Below are 17,062 nucleotides of genomic sequence, written 5' to 3'. Positions count from 1 at the left end.
CAATAAAGGTAATGACTGATATAAGAAGGTAACTTCATGACGATCTGCAGGTTAATGTCTTTGTCCCATGCATCTGCTGACCACTACTTATCTCGCTGCAATTACTGGTTTACGCAGTAGCCTTCAGTGACTTCAAGACGCTCAAAAGAATATGATAAACCCTGTGTCTCCTAAATCCACCAACAAATAAATACTAATTTTGCAATGTGGTGTTTTGCCCCAAGGCACACTTTATACAAGGGAAAAATCTTAGCTCAACGCTCATTCCTGTGACAAAAACCAAGCATTCAACTCTCACTCAGTGGACTTTGGGGCCATATGAGTCTCCTTTTAAAAGCTTAGACTTAGAAATATGTTTACAAATAGCCCCTGATATTTCGATTAAAAATGCATTCATCACCAAAGGTTTTGACTAGATAATTTTTTTAATTTATGGCTTCAAATGCTTGCCTGTACGTCATATTCATACAATTCATTAACATTAAATTGAAAAGCAAAAATATAAAGAATCTTCACATATATAATACATGGCTGCAATGAGTAGAAGCTAAAAGCGTTTCTAGAGTATTCTCTGGTGATGGAAGAGTAGAATCGCACACCAACACACAAGTCACACCGTGGGTTTCCGTCAAACCATGGTGACTTTTCCAATTGCACGTTAACAGTTTTAAAACCAAACTAGTATCACCATTACTATCAGTCACCCAGAGACTCATTTGGGTCATAAGCGTCTGCTCAGTCATTAACACATATCACTCCAACTAATTACACATACAAGCATGTCATCTAAACCATGATATAAGGCTTCAGAACAACATAGGAAGTTCATTCAGTATGTGAGAAATCAGGAGGAAATATGGCAAGTTAAAGAAATAATTGTGAAGAACTATTTATTTCTCATTTCCCTTTTTGCTCAGTCATGGGGCTTGAACTCCAGGCCTACATGCTGTCCCTGAGCTTTTTTCCTCAAGGCTAGTGCTCTCCCACTTTGAGCTCTTTCTGGGGTTTTGGTGTTTAATTAGAGATAAGAGTCTCACAGACTTTCCTGCCCCGGCTGGTTTCAAACCACAGTCCTCAGATCTTAGCTTCCTGAGTGACTAGGACAACAGGTGTGAGCCACCAGTGCCTGGCCTCTATCTATCTTTCTACTCTTAATTCAACTTCTATTTCAATGTGACCCTGTAGATCAAATGACCTGTGACCTCAGGTTTCCTAAGGCTGCTCTTTCAGATCTACCAGAAAGTTCCTAGGGATGCTGAGGCAGAGGCACTGAGCAGGGTGATAAAGCAGTCTCAAAACAGAAGCCACTGGGGCTGGGAATATGGCCTAGTGGCAAGAGTGCTTGCCTCGTATACATGAGGCCCTGGGTTCGATTCCTCAGCACCACATATACAGAAAATGGCCAGAAGTGGCGCTGTGGCTCAAGTGGCAGAGTGCTAGCCTTGAGCAAAAAAGAAGCCAGGGACAGTGCTCAAGCCCTGAGTTCACGGCCTAGGACTGGCCAAAAAAAAAGAAGCCACTGGCTAATTCATGATCAGAATTCATTGGAAATGAAGGCAAGGTGTTGATTTAATGGTTGAGTAATGTAGATGGAACAGGAATGTCTTATACTCCACTCAGCTCACATGTATAGACAGTACAATAGCCTCCATTACAGCTATCATTTTAATACATAAAGAGAATCCTAATAAAATGAAAACGATGCAAATAAAGCATCCAAGTCTACAAATGTTTCAGAAAGAGTAGACTGCTGGAATCGCACATTGTTATTTCTTAACCACAAAAACCAACTTCATAACATAATATGTCTACAGGCACCAGTGACTTAGGCCTATAATCCAACCTACATGGGAGGCAGAAATTGAGAGCAACACAGTTCCAGGACACCCAGACCAATAGTTCAGGAGACTTCACTTCATCCAGGAACTGAATGCAGTCGAGGGCACCTGCCATCGTAGCTAGTGGAAAGATCACGGTTCCTAGACAAGCTGGACACACAATGTTCACAAAACCCCATCGGCATAAAATACTAGGCTCAGTGGCATACACCTGTGATCTCAGCTACAGTAAAAACCATAAACTAGAGGATTTCAATCCAGGCCAATTCAGGAAAAAAAAAAAAAAAACTAGAGACTCTATCTCGAAAATAGCCACAATAAAAGGGAGATGGCTCAAGCAGTAGAGTATCTGCCTAGAAAACATAAGGCCCTCAGTTCAAACCCTAATAACACACACACAAAAAAGAAAAGAAACCTACAAACATTTTTATTTAATAAGAATTCAAACAATTATATTAACAAAAACTGAACACTGACTTCATGAGAATTCTCATGGATGATAACTATAAATAAGACACTGAAAAATGAATGTTATTAGCAAGTGTATCAAAAATGCTGATGATGTTTGCTAAAGGTCATTACAAGCTGGCTAAAGGTCATTACCAGCCGGCTCTTGGACATCAAAGTACAGCCTTGGACAACATTCTTATTTGTATGTGCTGATGTCCCCTGGTCATCAAACATACCATTCTATGTGCTCAGCCCTTTTCCAGACCACTGATTTTCTTGCTGTCAGAAAATGGCATCCAAAAATGATGCAAGCAAGTAGTCTCAGCACAGAATCAGGACTCTGCTCACCATTTCCTGGTTCTAGACCTGACTGACGTGTGACAATTTCAAGTCATGACCTCAGCTCAGGACCTGTTGCTTCTACCTTCACAAAGGCTGTTAGTAAAATATGTTAAGTTGCTCAATAATGACTGCTCCAAAGTAGACGAAGACTGACTTAAACAAAGAATGGGAATGCTACCTAAAATCTCTCTAGGCTTTCATTCGTTGTGTTGAATTTTTTTTTAATTCTCACAAAGAAATACTACATGTTAGCTAGGCTCTGCCCAACTCACATCTATAATCCAACTACTCAGGAGACTGAGATCTGAGGATCGTGGTTCAAAGCCAGGCCAGGCAGGAAAGTCTTGGACACTCTTATCTCCAATTAACCACAAGAAAACCAGAAGTGGCGCTGTCGCTCAAAAGTGGTAGAGTGCTAGCCTTGAGCCAAAAGAGCTCAGGGACAGCGCCCAGGCCCTGAGTTTACGTCCCACGACTGACAAAAAAAGAAAAATTACTTGCTGCCCACAAATAAGTCACAATTCTCTTCTTTGAGACTCTACTTTGGGAGAAAGTTCAGCTGTGGGAGCCATCAGCACTAATTACTTGTAATGTCTCAGGGTTTTAGAACAATTACTACTGAGGTTACTGCCTGGAAACAGAACAATTACACTAATTGGCGTTCATCAGCTATTCATCTTCATAGTAAGCACAACTGATGAGGTGAAATTGAGTGTCCAAAAATGGATGCCATCGCAACTGAAAGGCAACTTGCAGAAGACATGTGCCCTCCATGAACATAATATGCACAGAACACAGGGTGCTTGGGCTGTGTCCAAAATTGTTATGGGATGTTGCTATGGGTCCATAAAACTATGCAGCCACAACTCCTTACTGCTTTTACATAAAGGAGTGGAGACATCGAATAGTCACAGTGGTTTTGCTGAGTTCCCGGACAAAAACACCCAGGGATACGAGGCGCAGGGATTCTTTGAGAAAGTATTATTTAAGCTGAGCCCTTAGCGAGGAAAACAGCTTTGACAGGTAGAAAAACAGAATGTCCCGGCAGAAAAAACAGGGGAGGTGAATTTTGACCTTGAGAAGACCTTGGACAGCCAAAGACCACTGAGAGTTGGTAAGAGTGAAAAGGAAAAGCAGGCAGAAGCAAACATGCTAACATATAGTAACATGCGAAGCTTTGTCGATGAGCGCAGGGGTTTGAGTTTCATTCCGGGTATAGTAGTAGTTCTGGTGGAGACTGAGAGGCAGGGAGAATGCGGTGCTGGCATCCAGGGGAGTGACACAAGACAGACAATGCTTCAAACTGGACTGATTATGACGTGGAGTGGAGGGAAATGGGTCCATGTGAACAATGACAGCTTTGGTACCCAGGATGGGACTTACATGGACATACCACAGACATGCCACCTCTCTGGCCTGCATGAAAGAGCTTACACACCAAAATACATGCTTCAAGAGGACCCCCGATGGGGGCCGAAAAATAGATGGTGCATAAAGAGTGAAAATGCATTCACATCACATGGCTTTTACAGAAGGCAACCCACTAGTCGACAGCTTTAAGATACTGATGAAGACCACCTTTTCATTGTTTCTGAAGCAACTGTTGATTTACCTGGCATAGTGAAAATAAATTGCTATAATGTAACTCCTCTGGAGATGAATGAGGCCATATTTGAATTGCAGTCGTTAACATTACGGAAATAGGAAATCAAGGACTGAATTACTTGAGAAAGAAATCCCCAAAGTTGTACACTGCTTTAAAAAAAAAGAAAGGAAGGAAGAAAGAAAGAGAGAGAGAGAGAAAGAAAGAAAGAAAGAAAAAGAAAGAAAGAAAGAAAGAAAGAAAGAAAGAAAGAAAGAGAGAGAGTATTAAATATAGGGATTCCACATCCACATTTATCACGAAATTCCCTCAAAAGAATCCTTCCCATATCACTACTTGTTTTGTTGCTCAGAAAAGCCCTAAGATCCATACACTTTGGTTTGCGTGGTGATTGGGATGACATCACTGCTAACCCTTTCCCCACTTCAGTGTCCCATGTAAACTGAATGCTTAGAAGAGATTGGGACACACGGGAACATGTATACTCATAAATCCATAGGAGGGCAAAATGGGAAGATATAATCTACAAGGCAAGGAGAGAGGACTCAGGAGAAAACCATGAGAAAGTAAACTTGTGGTTATGAAGGCCCCCAGCCTATGACATTTTATTATGGAAATCCAAGCATACTAGGCCAAGAATACCACATGGGTGTGCTCGCCATGTCTACTGGTATACACACACCTTTCTCCCACACTCTCCTCCTACTGCTCATCTCTGCCGGCTAGGAAACCAAAATTCACTGACTGCTGACTGAAAACAGATAAGTTTTGCCTCATATATTCTACTTACCAGAAAGCCAGCCCACACGAGGGGAATCCAGATTGCAGCAGAAAGGAACAACCTTCACCTCTTCCCATCAGGAAGATGGCTGCAAACTACCCTGCTCAAACTTGCCTCATAGATAGCCATTTCCTCCTTTTTTGGAAAGATTTTTTTTACCAGCATTGCTCTTTAACAAGAAATACTGCTGCTCTCAAAGGACTGGACTGTGTCATTAGCTGGGAAGGAAAGTCAAACTCTTACTACTCATGATGAACATTAGTATTCTAAAACACGTGTGCTATCTGCTGGGTATTTCCTCTGCCAGATAAACTATACAACGGCTCTCAGGTCCTGCTGAGAGAACGACAGGTCAGGGCCTACTGGTTTGCCATGTGCGTATCTATGCTGCTGATATTAACAGCTGTCTTAAAAACTCTAAGGTGTTTGGTTTTTTTTAAGATATACCCTCCCCCTTCTTATCATTTGCCAACAGGAACTACACCCAACTCCACACCGACTACAGATTCTTCCACTCCCTTAGAAAGAAAAGTCAGCATTTTGTGTAGTGGTGCATCATTCTGGATATGGTCGCCCAGTATGTGAGATGGTACAGAAATGGCTAAGGATCTTCTTTTGGCAGTGTGCCAGGCAAAGGGGGATAAAGGCCGGAATGTAATCCACCAGATTGCAGCTCCTGGCCTCCTGGCTCATACCAACAATGCCATCTCTACCCCACATCTCCTTCTCCCCTTCACACGGCTGCATATGTTACTGCACACAGAAATACGGTTAAAGCATGTGCTAACAAAAGTGGTATTTCTTAAATGAAGTCTAGATAAATTAGCTTTTCTAAGTAAAGATTAATTAACATGGATTTGGGGTGACCTGGAGGAATGGGAAACACGTCCTCTTGGCATCCAATTCCTCGTTAAATTATCTTTTATAATTCCTCTGCTTTCAGAAATGTACTAAGGGGGCTGGGGATATGGCCTAGTGGCAAGAGTGCCTGCCTCATATACATGAGGCCCTGGGTTCGATTCCCCAGCACCACATATACAGAAAATGGCCAGAAGTGGCGCTGTGGCTCAAGTGGCAGAGTGCTAGCCTTGAGCAAAAGGAGTCCAGGGACAGTGCTCAGGCCCTGAGTTCAAGGCCCAGGACTGGCCAAAAAAAAAAAAAAAAGAAATGTACTAAGCTACACCTATTGTGGAGACATTGGTAGACTGTCTTTTCCACTAAGAATCCATGCCACTTAAAACCAAAGATTCTTACCTTAGTGAAATCATTTGCTAGTCTTCCACGCTTAGTTACTTGTTGGCACTGTGGTCCCCATCCCCACCCACTGAGGACGTTAGAGCCGATGAAATCAAAGCCATGCTCTCTGGGTGGCAGAGCTAAGACCAGTTGGAACAGAAAGGCAGAGGTGAATGGAGTAAGCTACTACTATTTTGTTTTTCTGCTTTTATTTCTTCCTCCAACCCTTCCAGGAGACCTTTCATGAGTCAACCATTCTGCTGGATGAACACAAACAGTTAATGTTCAGCTGGAAGTCAGGAGAAGAAACATAAACCTGGGAAGCCATTGCCTCTATATGTCTTAGCCTTAGCTTGAACAGTGCTACAAACATTTGTAACTATGTATACAAAAATCAAACACCAAAATATCTAAAGTCCAGGTGGGTAAACTCCAGGAAACCAGTGCTTGAGGTCTCAACAAAAGATCACCAGGGCTACAGAAGAAAACCTAGTGCCTTATTAAACCTCCTGTCAACAGGGTGTCATTCAGCCCAGTTACCTGAGGTTGCTCAATCATTATCAAAATGAGACATTCAGACAAGACGCCAGGACACCTTAGTTGACCATACCAACGTCCTTAGTAAATATCCAAATGGTTACCCAACCTCAACTCACATTTTCCATGAATTGTAGAACCAGAGGTAAGGGAGCCATCTCAAACCTTCCCATATGTAAATCTCCTATTTCTATTTCTCTTTTCTGTAATCACCTTTATTAAGCCCAAAACAAGTACAGAAGACAAATGCTATTTTTCCCTGTGAAACAGTTGCAATCATCTGCAAAGGTCAAAGGTGGCAAAGAATGTCTATGGCCCCTACAGTTTCCAAGTAAGTTCAGAGAAGCCTGAGCTAGCAATGTGCCAAAGCCCAACAATTCCAGAGTGCTTTCCCGGCTGTACACTTAAGAAATAAGAACATTGGCACCTTACAGAGATGGCTACGGTGGCTTTCCTTTGTGATACACTTCTTTCCCTGAGTAGATCTCATTACTATTTAACTGAACTCTTAGAAAGTCCTTGTGGTCATGGTATTTTTAATACACTATCAAGGGGAAGGAATGTGGGTCTTTTCAAAGTTGCCCTGCCAGGAAATCTGGGAGATTTGCACTTCATCGAATTCAACCAGGAGCTTCTCTTTTGTACATTTATTTCCTTATCAACTTAAGAAGTTTTCATTTGGGTCTGTCTTAGAAATATATCCAATTCAGAATCTGCGTAAGTAATGATTAAAAGCTTTATGTAAAGCGTAAAATTATTTACTTGTTTCAAGTTTCTAAAAACATAAATTTCTCAAACTTCCACTTATTTAAACTTCTAAACAGATGGTTTAACATGCAAAATTAAAATCTCATCTAAAACTAAACTTACCTCAGTTTACCCAAGTCTGAAGGCACATCAAAAGTTTTATCTTGCTACTATTTCAAAAATTCCAATTTAAAGCTCAATAACTGTTTTAGGAGATTAAGATCTATATTTTAAAGATCACCTGTATATAATTAATAAATACAACCATCAATATACAGTAACTGATAATTCTATAAAGAAAAAAAGTTGGGCTGGGAATATGGCCTAATGGCAAGAGTGCTCACCTCATATACATGAAGCCCTGGGTTTAATTCCCCAGCACCACATATATAGAAAATGGCCAGAAGTGGCACTGTGGCTCAAGTGGCAGAGTGCTAGCCTTGAGCAAAAAGAAGCCAGGGACAGTGCTCAGGCCCTGAGTCTAAGGCCCAGGACTGGCAAAAAGAAAAAAAAAAAGAAAAAAAGTTAAATTGCCTGTTTCATGTAGCTCCCAAACCATTAATCCAGAACACACTGGCCTTAGTAACAGCTATAAATCTCTTTCTACCTATCACCTGTCCTCAGTTGTGCAAGCACTGGGTTTTCCAGAAGGTTCCTGAGCATTTCTCTAGCAGGATGGGTGACCTGCTCCATTCCTTCTACAACACCAAACTAGTATAAAATAATTGATGCTCTTTTCACCTGCACCACTATTCATTTCAGGAAGAAAACAGAGGTCACTATGCTAAAATGTAGTTTTATGAAGAAACTTTTTCATGACATGTCCTCTGGAATAAGAAGAAAATCTCATGCAGCTTATGTAAGAAGCAGAAGTAGGTGAACTAAGGGAGAGATGACAAAAGGAATAAGGCACGAAACTTGTCTGTGGGGACAAGTATGAAACAACCAAACCAAGAAGATCCCCTATGAGGGAGATAGTGAGAAACGTAAGATCAGGAGGAGTGGAAATGATTTTCAAGTTGTAGAAAGTGAATACAAGTTTGACTCAATTTGACATTTGAACTCTCCCTCCTCTCTTTCTCCCTCCCTTCCACCCAAACTGTCTCAGCATGCCAGATGGCAGAAATGACACTTTATTAGGAATTAACCCAGGTTTCCCCTTGGCCACTAACTAATCAGCTCATGAGACCCTGTGCATGACATTAATTTCTCTATGGTCCTTTTGAGTTACAAACTAAGTGTTTTAGTCCTGAGTCTTCAAACCTTCTATTCTGATGATATAAGAATTTACAAGGGGTTGACCTTAGAATAGTAGTTAAAAACAGCCCTGGCTCTCTGTCAATGAATCCTACCTGAAAGAAGAAAATGGGTTAACAAAGTTAGGACATGACATCTTGCTCATCAGGCAATCCTAATTTCCCATCTAGAAATAGTATGCGATTCCTAAATCCAGCACAGAATTACAAGTAAGTTACTCGGGCTATTATTTCCACCTATGAAGTATGAGGAGAAGGGAAGACAAGGAGCCAACCAAAGCCAGCTTCACTGACACACCTTAATAACAGTAACCACCACCACCACCACCACCACCATCATCATCATTATCCTAGAGGAGGTAAGACATAAGAATAATTAGCCCATGACCAAAAGCACCTTTACTCCATAAAGTTTACTGTATTTATTGCTCAAGTATTTACATTGTGTACTGGGTGTCTCTTACAATAATGTTTCAACGAAGAACTCACAGTCTCTCTCTAAATGAATGCTGAAGGTGTAAATGTGTTTGTACTGTTAATACTTTATCTTCATAACTCCATATTAGCCAAGCTAAGACTTACAGAAAGACAAGTTGTAAGTCCTATTTCTATTAGCTTTGGAATCTTAGGTATATTTAAGTCTTTATTTTCTACTTGCCATTTTTAAGGGTACTAAAATTTAGTAAAATACAACTTGCCATTTTTAGGGGATTAAAATTTAGTAGAGCATGCCATCCTGTAATAGTCAACAAATGTCCAATTCTATCCCTTAACATTGCCAAATTTGTAATATTTCTATTGTCTGTAAATAGTTGTATGAAGGAGGTACCATTCAAGAAAGCAATTATCAATGTAGTGCATCTTGATCAATATCTCCCCTCTCAACCCCTTCCAGCCTGCAAATTGCCAATTTAAAAAAATCAAAGAGGCTTTTATAAACTATGACATTTAAAGCCTCTTTCTTTGCCTTCAACATAGAAGGTAAAATAGAATTTCCTTCCTGAATCCAAAGGATTCAAAAACCAGCTTTAAAAATAATTTTTTAAACTGAGCATTCTAGGGCTGGGCATATGGCTTAGTGGTAGAGTGCTTGCCTAGCATGCCTGAAGCCCTGGGTTCAATTCCTCAGTACCACATAAACAGAAAAAGCCAGAAGTGGCACTGTGGCTCAAGTGGTAGAGTGGTTGAGCAAAAGAAGCTCAGGGACAGTGCTCAGGCCCTGAGTTCAAGTCCCTGGACTGGAAAAAAAATTAAAAATTCTAATGATGACATCTTTGCTCAACAGCAAAAGCAAGAGTACAAAAGGACACAAAGAAGTCACTTAGGTACGTTCCTGAACAGAGCGCCAGAGTGCTAAGACCAGTTCCAAAAGTGAGCCACTTCAAATATCTGAAATCCCAGTGAACTTGTTTTCATGTTTTAGAAGCCGTGAGCCTAGTGTCTCCAAGGGGCCATGGCCACCAATTTTCCAAAAGTTGGCAATGCCTTTCCATTCCTGCACAATACAAGCTACAGTTTTACTTCAGGTATGGAGGTACTAAGGATATGAAGAAGTGAAATTGGTATAGTACTGTGTGTGTGTGTGTGTGTGTGTGTGTGTGTGTAAGCTAGCCAGATTTTCACTGCATTGCACACATTGAATTTTCACTATGTTTACTGGTTGATCAGCCTTCATACTAATGACAAGAGATTTCTTCAAATGCTAGTTAGTGCGTTATGATTCTGAACCAACAAAGCTAAGTATGTTGGAAGTCTGAATTATGTCTCTACCCCAGGTCATACAACTAATCAAGCTGACTTCAGTTCTCAATCTATCAAACCAGAGAGCCTTTCCTGTGAAGCTCTTTGAAATTCCAAAAACTTTCTGATTAGTCTTTATTATTGTCATTATTATTATTATTTTCATTTCAAACACTACTAATTGACTATTGAGGATAGGACTGGATTAGCCTCCTACCCAATGGATTTCTGAAACAATGCAAGTGCCCAGCCTACTTAAGCTATCAGAGCTACATCTGATGTCATTTTCTCAGCCACCAACTTCTATGTTCTACCAACCCCTGCCCAAGGCAGCAAGGCCTGTTGTGCGATATGACCTCTTCAAAACAAGCAAGTGAGTAACTACAAGAGATGACGAAGAAACTGAGGAATTCTTGGCAGTGAATGTGAGTTAAAAGATGACTGGGTTTGTAAGAGGCATTGTCTTAAATGCTTGACAATTTCACTTAAATCCTTACTCTACCCTGTGTTACAATCCCCACCTGAAAGAGCACTGTGGCACAGAGAAATTAAGTGACTTCCCAAAGTTCACACAGTGCCTATCACACTTCAAACCCCTATCACACTTAGCTCTACAAATCATGCTTTCAAAATATCATACTCCTTTCATGAAGCACAATTGCTAATACACACACACACACACACACACACACAAAGTAAAAGTTTATATAAAAAAATATCTTCAGTGATAAGGAGAAAGAAAACACCGTGTACAGGTCTGGCATTCCTCTGAGCACCATTTCCCTAGATTACCCTGAAGTGCTTCCTTATGCCCTGGACCCCTGCTGGGCTTGCAGATGGTCTCCATCGCCAAGTCTGCAAGCTTTCAGGAATGTGTTCCTAGACTGCACTCACTCCCACTGGCCTTGGCTAGGAAAAAAAACAAAAAACTCTACCATCTCTATTTCCTTAGGTTCACATTTAAATCCTTAGAGCACAAAAGAAGGAAAACATACCCTCTGTCTACCATTTCATCCCGTTTCTACCTTCCAGAGGGAAAAAGAGAAACAGATTGTTTTGTAGGCTGGTATATCCTCCAAATTAAAATTTAACTACATTCCAGTGAGAATTTGACTGTGTGGTTGTCTTTACTCTTGAGGAGGCTCACCAGATAATTCTCTCACATGACAGTGACATTCGTGTCTGTCTTTCCAGCTACGGAGGGAATGGCATGCAACAAAAGCCTCTTTGGCTGATGGACTTCTGTGGTTTGAAGACTAATCCGACATTTTCTCAAAAGAACTTAAAGCCACCTCCTGAGTTACATAAGCAGCCATGGGAAACATGGAGGGTGGCCAGCCTGACTGCAGGAAATCTACTTCGAGACAAAGTTCCACACAATGCCTTACAAAAATTCGGATGGATGGATGGATGGATGGACAGATGGACAACAGACATATAGGCAGACACACAGACGAAAGACAAATAGGGATGGATGGATGGATGGATGAGTGGGTGGGTGGGTGGGTGGGTGGATGGATGGATGGGTGGATGGATGGATGAGCTGGTGGGTGAATGGATGGATTGATGGGTGAATGGGTGGGTGAGTGGGTGAATGGATGGATAAAAAAGTTAGCAAGTATGATATTTGGGCATCATTCATATTGAGATACCCTATTTCTGACTGAATACTCCTGAAGTCCTCAGGTCTTCAGTAATCAGCCTGCAACAAAAGTATATTAGTTAGTGATATCAATTATAGTAAATGGAGCCCTGAAGTACCAACAATTATACTTACTCATTCAGATGTGTGTGCCCTACATCACCTAAAAACAGAGAGTACTATCCCACTGTGATCACTAAGGAAAGATTTGAAGTCATGTGCCCAAATTGGACTGGCCGGTCTCCAGAGACTTCTCACACCACGTGTCTTCCCATGAAGCCCAGAGAACCTCCCCAAAATCCACCTCTCCCAAACATGAGAAACGTATTCATCTTACAAAGAATCCTGACTACCTTTAACTTCAAAGCTTTTTCAAGAAGTAAAGGTTGTGTTCTTTGGATTATCTATCATCTTAAGTGATAGACTAAATTGGAAAGGAGTTTAAAGGGTTGAATACTTGATTAAAAACAACTACAATCTTAACTGTATATATCTGGCCTGGAGAATGTTCGAGCTGACCTTATTGGAGCTGACCAGTATCTTCCTTCGGCAGTCACCAGACTTCTGGTTCACCAGCTAAGATGTCATGAAGAAGGTAAGGAAGGTACGAAGTGAGGAGGGAAAAGGAACTTGAGAAAGGTAAAGGTCTGAGCGAGGCCAGGAATTGCTTTCTTTTTGTTTCTTTTTAACATTTTCCAAGGCCTTTTGGACATTTTGAAAACAAAATTTCATAAGCCATCACCAAAGACAGAAATATTTTTATAAATATGTACTTAGCAAGCATTGCTTAGACTACTGTGGTTTTTTCGAAGCCTATAAATGAACATCTTGGCCTACAGGATTCTCGATGCCACCCGCTTATTTCTGGAGTACCCTGAGAGAGATGGAGGTACGCATGGCAGAAGATTAGCTAGGCCTTCCCTTTTAGGAACACTGACTGTTTCCCAAAGACAAATATGAAACTACCATAATCTATTATTCTGTACCAGCTAGTTTAGTATCATATCATTAGCAAAAGTTTACAACATAGATATATAAACACATGCACACATATGTATGTCTATGTGTATATACATGTATATATGTATATATCAGCTACATGTATATATATACACATGTGCATATATACACACATACATACATGGCCCCAAAGTTGTTTGTTCTAGATACTGCTTTTTTTAAAAAAAAAAAGAAAAAAACAAACTACCATGAAGAACACAAACATGCATTTTATAAGACCAGATCTCCCCAGTACTCTCTCCATTTACTTTATCCATGCAGGGAAAGTGGCTAGACACTGTTCTTAATGCAACATTTAAAAAGTAAAAAAGCTAGAGACCAACATATGGAAAGTTAAACATGGTAAGTCCAGTAAGATTACAACAGCCCTCCAAGAACACAGAACCTAAATGCTTAGGGCGTTCCCACTGAGCACTGAAGGGGTTGGGGGGGGGCTGAGTGCAGGTATCTCTCTCAGACACCACAATGGAAGGTTGGGTGCTAGTGGGAGAACGGGACTGTCATGATCTGCACAGCCACTCTTGGTGCATTTCGTGCAGACTCAGGTAGTGCCATCCACTGGGCTTGGCAAGAACGCTGGCTAAAGGAATAGGTAAGAGACAGTAACGTTTACAATGAATTTCAAAGTTCTCTTTTGTTTAAAAACCTAAAACACGCTGAATTCAGAGCAAGGTGATCTACGTGTAATACATATTTATATGTGTATACTATTCATTTTGGCCTGCATTCCAACATATCCCTTCCCCTAAAACACTATCCTTAGACGTATAGGTGGCCCTCACCCACAAAATCCTAAGGCACAGAATAGGAAAATCCTTACCACCTAGAAGGTAGCCAGGAAGGCATCCTGTCCAGACAGTCATAGGCTCTGACAGCACTCAACATGGTCAATATTAAGTATTTATTAATAAGGACAAAGAGATGGCTTCCACTTGCTGCCACGTGCTGTCTCCTCAGAGGACTGAAAACCCCCTAGCACAAAGTCCTTTCAAACAGAACCCGCCATTTACAAAGGAAGCACAGCATTCAGCTCCGACTTGATAGAGACAATAAGTCCCCTTTGGGATAGTAGAACCAAACTAGTCCCCAAAGAAATCAGAAACGCAAATCTGAAAAATACATCCTTTGATAGATAAAATCAGGCATCAAGGAAATATCCTGGCTTTGGCTTGATATGGAGAGGGAAAAAAAGTGGGGGGGGGGGGGGAGGCGGAATTATGATCTTAAAACTTAACACCAGCAACCTTAGCTGCCTTCTTCCTAGCTCCGGGGGTCTGGCGTTTGGGAATCTTAATAGAACAATAAGGTAGGAATCAAGAGAACCCCGAAAGGATTAGAATGCTGACAGGGTAACCATTTTCTCTAGCTGGCTGCTGTAGGCCATCTTGTTCCTCTACATGCCAAGATGTCTTCATTTATCCCAGGTGGTGCCAACACCCATCACTGGTTTGAGACCAATGTCCCCTTGGTCAAATGACCCGCAACAAAGAACCTGTCAGGCAAACGATTACAAGATGCAAATGAGGAAAGCAATCCCAGGGGGAAAAGAAAGAACAATGGGCCATAGGGGGGTGGGGGGGAGGAAGATAAAAGCATACGTTTTAAAATATTTAACCCACAATTTTCCCTGGCCAAAAAGGTGTTTTTTTTGGGGGGAAGGGGGAAGGAGGGTTCTCAGTCAATTGAAAAACCAGAAAGATGCAAACGGTGATGAATGAATGATAGCCTAGGAAAGAAGAAACGTATACGGGTGGGGGAGTGGTATGGTAGGGGAGGTGGCTGTCATCTGTGTCCAAGGATTTAAACGGAACATTTTAGGGCTAACGCCTTTGTTCAGCGGGTGGGTAGAAGATGCAGAGATCAGATGGGACCGCCTGGCCCTCCACACCCTGTTCTCTGGCGCATGCGCGAGGCCAAGACAAAGGAATAGGTAATTACAGTCCCGATTCATTCATTTTGCCCGCAGTACTGGAGGTCTGTGCGCCTAGGCTGTATTGGGGGAGGGGGGGAGAGATCCACACCCCTAATAGCCGAAGCCCACCTCGAGGCTAGGGCTTGATTGAGAACATGTGCCACGCCAGTGCTAGCTGTTGGCCTTGGCGGAGACAGAGGTGTGTCAACCCCGCACGGGGCGCTGGAACACGCATCCATGTGCGCGGTGCCGACTGCATCTCCGTGACCACTACACTCGGGCCGAGGCTGCGCCCCGAGTTCGTTTCAAAGCGGAAATGTCTGGCGGGGTGGGGGGGGGGGGCGGGAGGAGATCGGGACCGGAGCCAGGCGTTCGATGAATATTCATGAAAAGCCTGCGCTCGGCGGTGGCCACGCATTGTGTGCGCGCCTTCGGACCCCGGGATCTCGACCATTTTATTTTTCGGGTGTGGAAGGAGCAGGAACTGGAGTCAGCTTTCAGTGTTGGCGCCATGGGCAAACGCAGCTGAACACCACCACCACCACCACCCCCAAAAAACCCGGTGCCTCCCCGCGCTGGGCTGCGCCCCGGCAGCAGGGCCGCGCGCTGTCAGGGCCGCGCTCACCCCCACCCCACCCCAGGCTGGGGCGGCCCGGGCTGCGCGCCGCGCCTTCCCCGAGCGCTGGGCTCCGAAGCCCAGCCGCTAGGAGGGGGGCCCGCAGGCTAGACGGAAAGCCGCCCCGGGCTCCAGTGTGCTCCCGGGGAACGCTGCCCGGGGAACCTCGAGATCCAGGACTACCCCAAACCAAGATCGCCGAGCCCCCCCGGCGGGCCAAGGAAATCCATCTGCCAAGCCCCAAGTCCACCCTCGCCCCCGCCCCAGATCCGACCCGCTGCCCCGTTTTCCCCCTCGCCTCACTCCCGCCCACCCCACCCCCACCCTCCATCTTTGAACGCTGCGCCCCGATTCTCACCAAGCGCCTTCTTCCTGGTGGAAATCGCTCGAGTGACAGAAACGCGCGGCTCAGCCCACAAAACCCGCGCGCCCCCGGGGCTCGGGGCGCTTCCAGGGGTTCGCGTTCCGCCTTTCCTCGGTCCCCAACCTTCCTCCCGTGACCCCTCCCTCCCAGACACCCATCCCCAGCCCGGCCCTCCCCCGCCGCCTCCCCACCCCACGGGTGACCGAAGCCGCCCACCTCGGTGTGCACCCGCCACCCCGACCCCCAAAGTGCCACCGAGCCCTCGCAAGGGGGCCCCCAGTTGGGCGCCGTCTAATCCCGGGAGAGAATCCGGGGGCTCCAGGGGTGGGGCGGGAGCTCCGCGGACCCTGACTCCCGGGAGCCTCGGGAGTGGGGCGGAGGCTTCGGGGACCCGGGTTCCCAGGGGCTTCGAGAGTGGAGAGGTTTCGGGGGACCCCCGACTCCCAGGGGCCCACGGGGGTGGGGCAGAGGCTTCGGGGGGAGGGGGGCTCGAGGCTGCCCGGCGCGCGTCCTTACCGGCTGTAGATGCCGGTGCCGCCCCTGGGTGCGCGCGGTGCCGCCGAGGGGCCCGGGTCGCTGGCGTGGTCCGGCCCGGTGCCTGGCCGCTGGCGGAGGCGCTCTCCCGGCTCGACGGCGGAGCCCGGAGCGAGGAGGAGCTGGAGCGCTGCCGCCGCCGCCGTCGCCGCTGCCGCTACTGCCGCCGCCGCCGCCGCTGCAGCCTCTGCATTTCTCGGGCTCGCGCCCCCCTCCCCTTCCTGCCCGCGCCCTCCCCCGGCGCGCCCGCCCGCCCCGCCCCGCCCCGCCCCACCCCGCGCAGACCCCGCCCCGCGCGCCGCCGCGCAGCCCCCGGCTCCCCGCGATCCCAGAGCCCCCCACCCCACCCTCCAGCGCTCACTCCCCCGCGCCCCCGCCCCGCCCCTCCTCCGCAGCCCGGCACTCGGCCTCCCCTCGGGGCGCGGCCCGTCCCCTCTCCCCGCC

General features: G+C 44.8%; 1 protein-coding gene across 2 annotated transcripts in view; it reads right to left on the bottom strand.

Annotated features, from left to right (window-relative positions):
* The window catches only part of Basp1 (brain abundant membrane attached signal protein 1), a 45,487-nt gene extending 28,723 nt beyond the window's left edge, over positions 1-16,764 (bottom strand). The window contains exon 1 of one of the 2 annotated variants that reach the window (XM_048368210.1): positions 16,601-16,764. The gene's annotated coding sequence lies outside the window, so the exon portion shown is untranslated. Of the gene's footprint in view, positions 1-16,078; positions 16,142-16,600 lie in introns of those variants that run through there. The other variant, XM_048368212.1, reaches the window with a different exon arrangement.
* Positions 16,765-17,062: the final 298 nt, after the last annotated feature.

This window comes from Perognathus longimembris, chromosome 19 (genome assembly GCF_023159225.1).
Source record: "Perognathus longimembris pacificus isolate PPM17 chromosome 19, ASM2315922v1, whole genome shotgun sequence".
Taxonomy (NCBI): Eukaryota; Metazoa; Chordata; class Mammalia; order Rodentia; family Heteromyidae; genus Perognathus; species Perognathus longimembris.
Note: the sequence above shows the minus strand (reverse complement) of the source record. Positions and strands in the feature narration are given on the sequence as shown.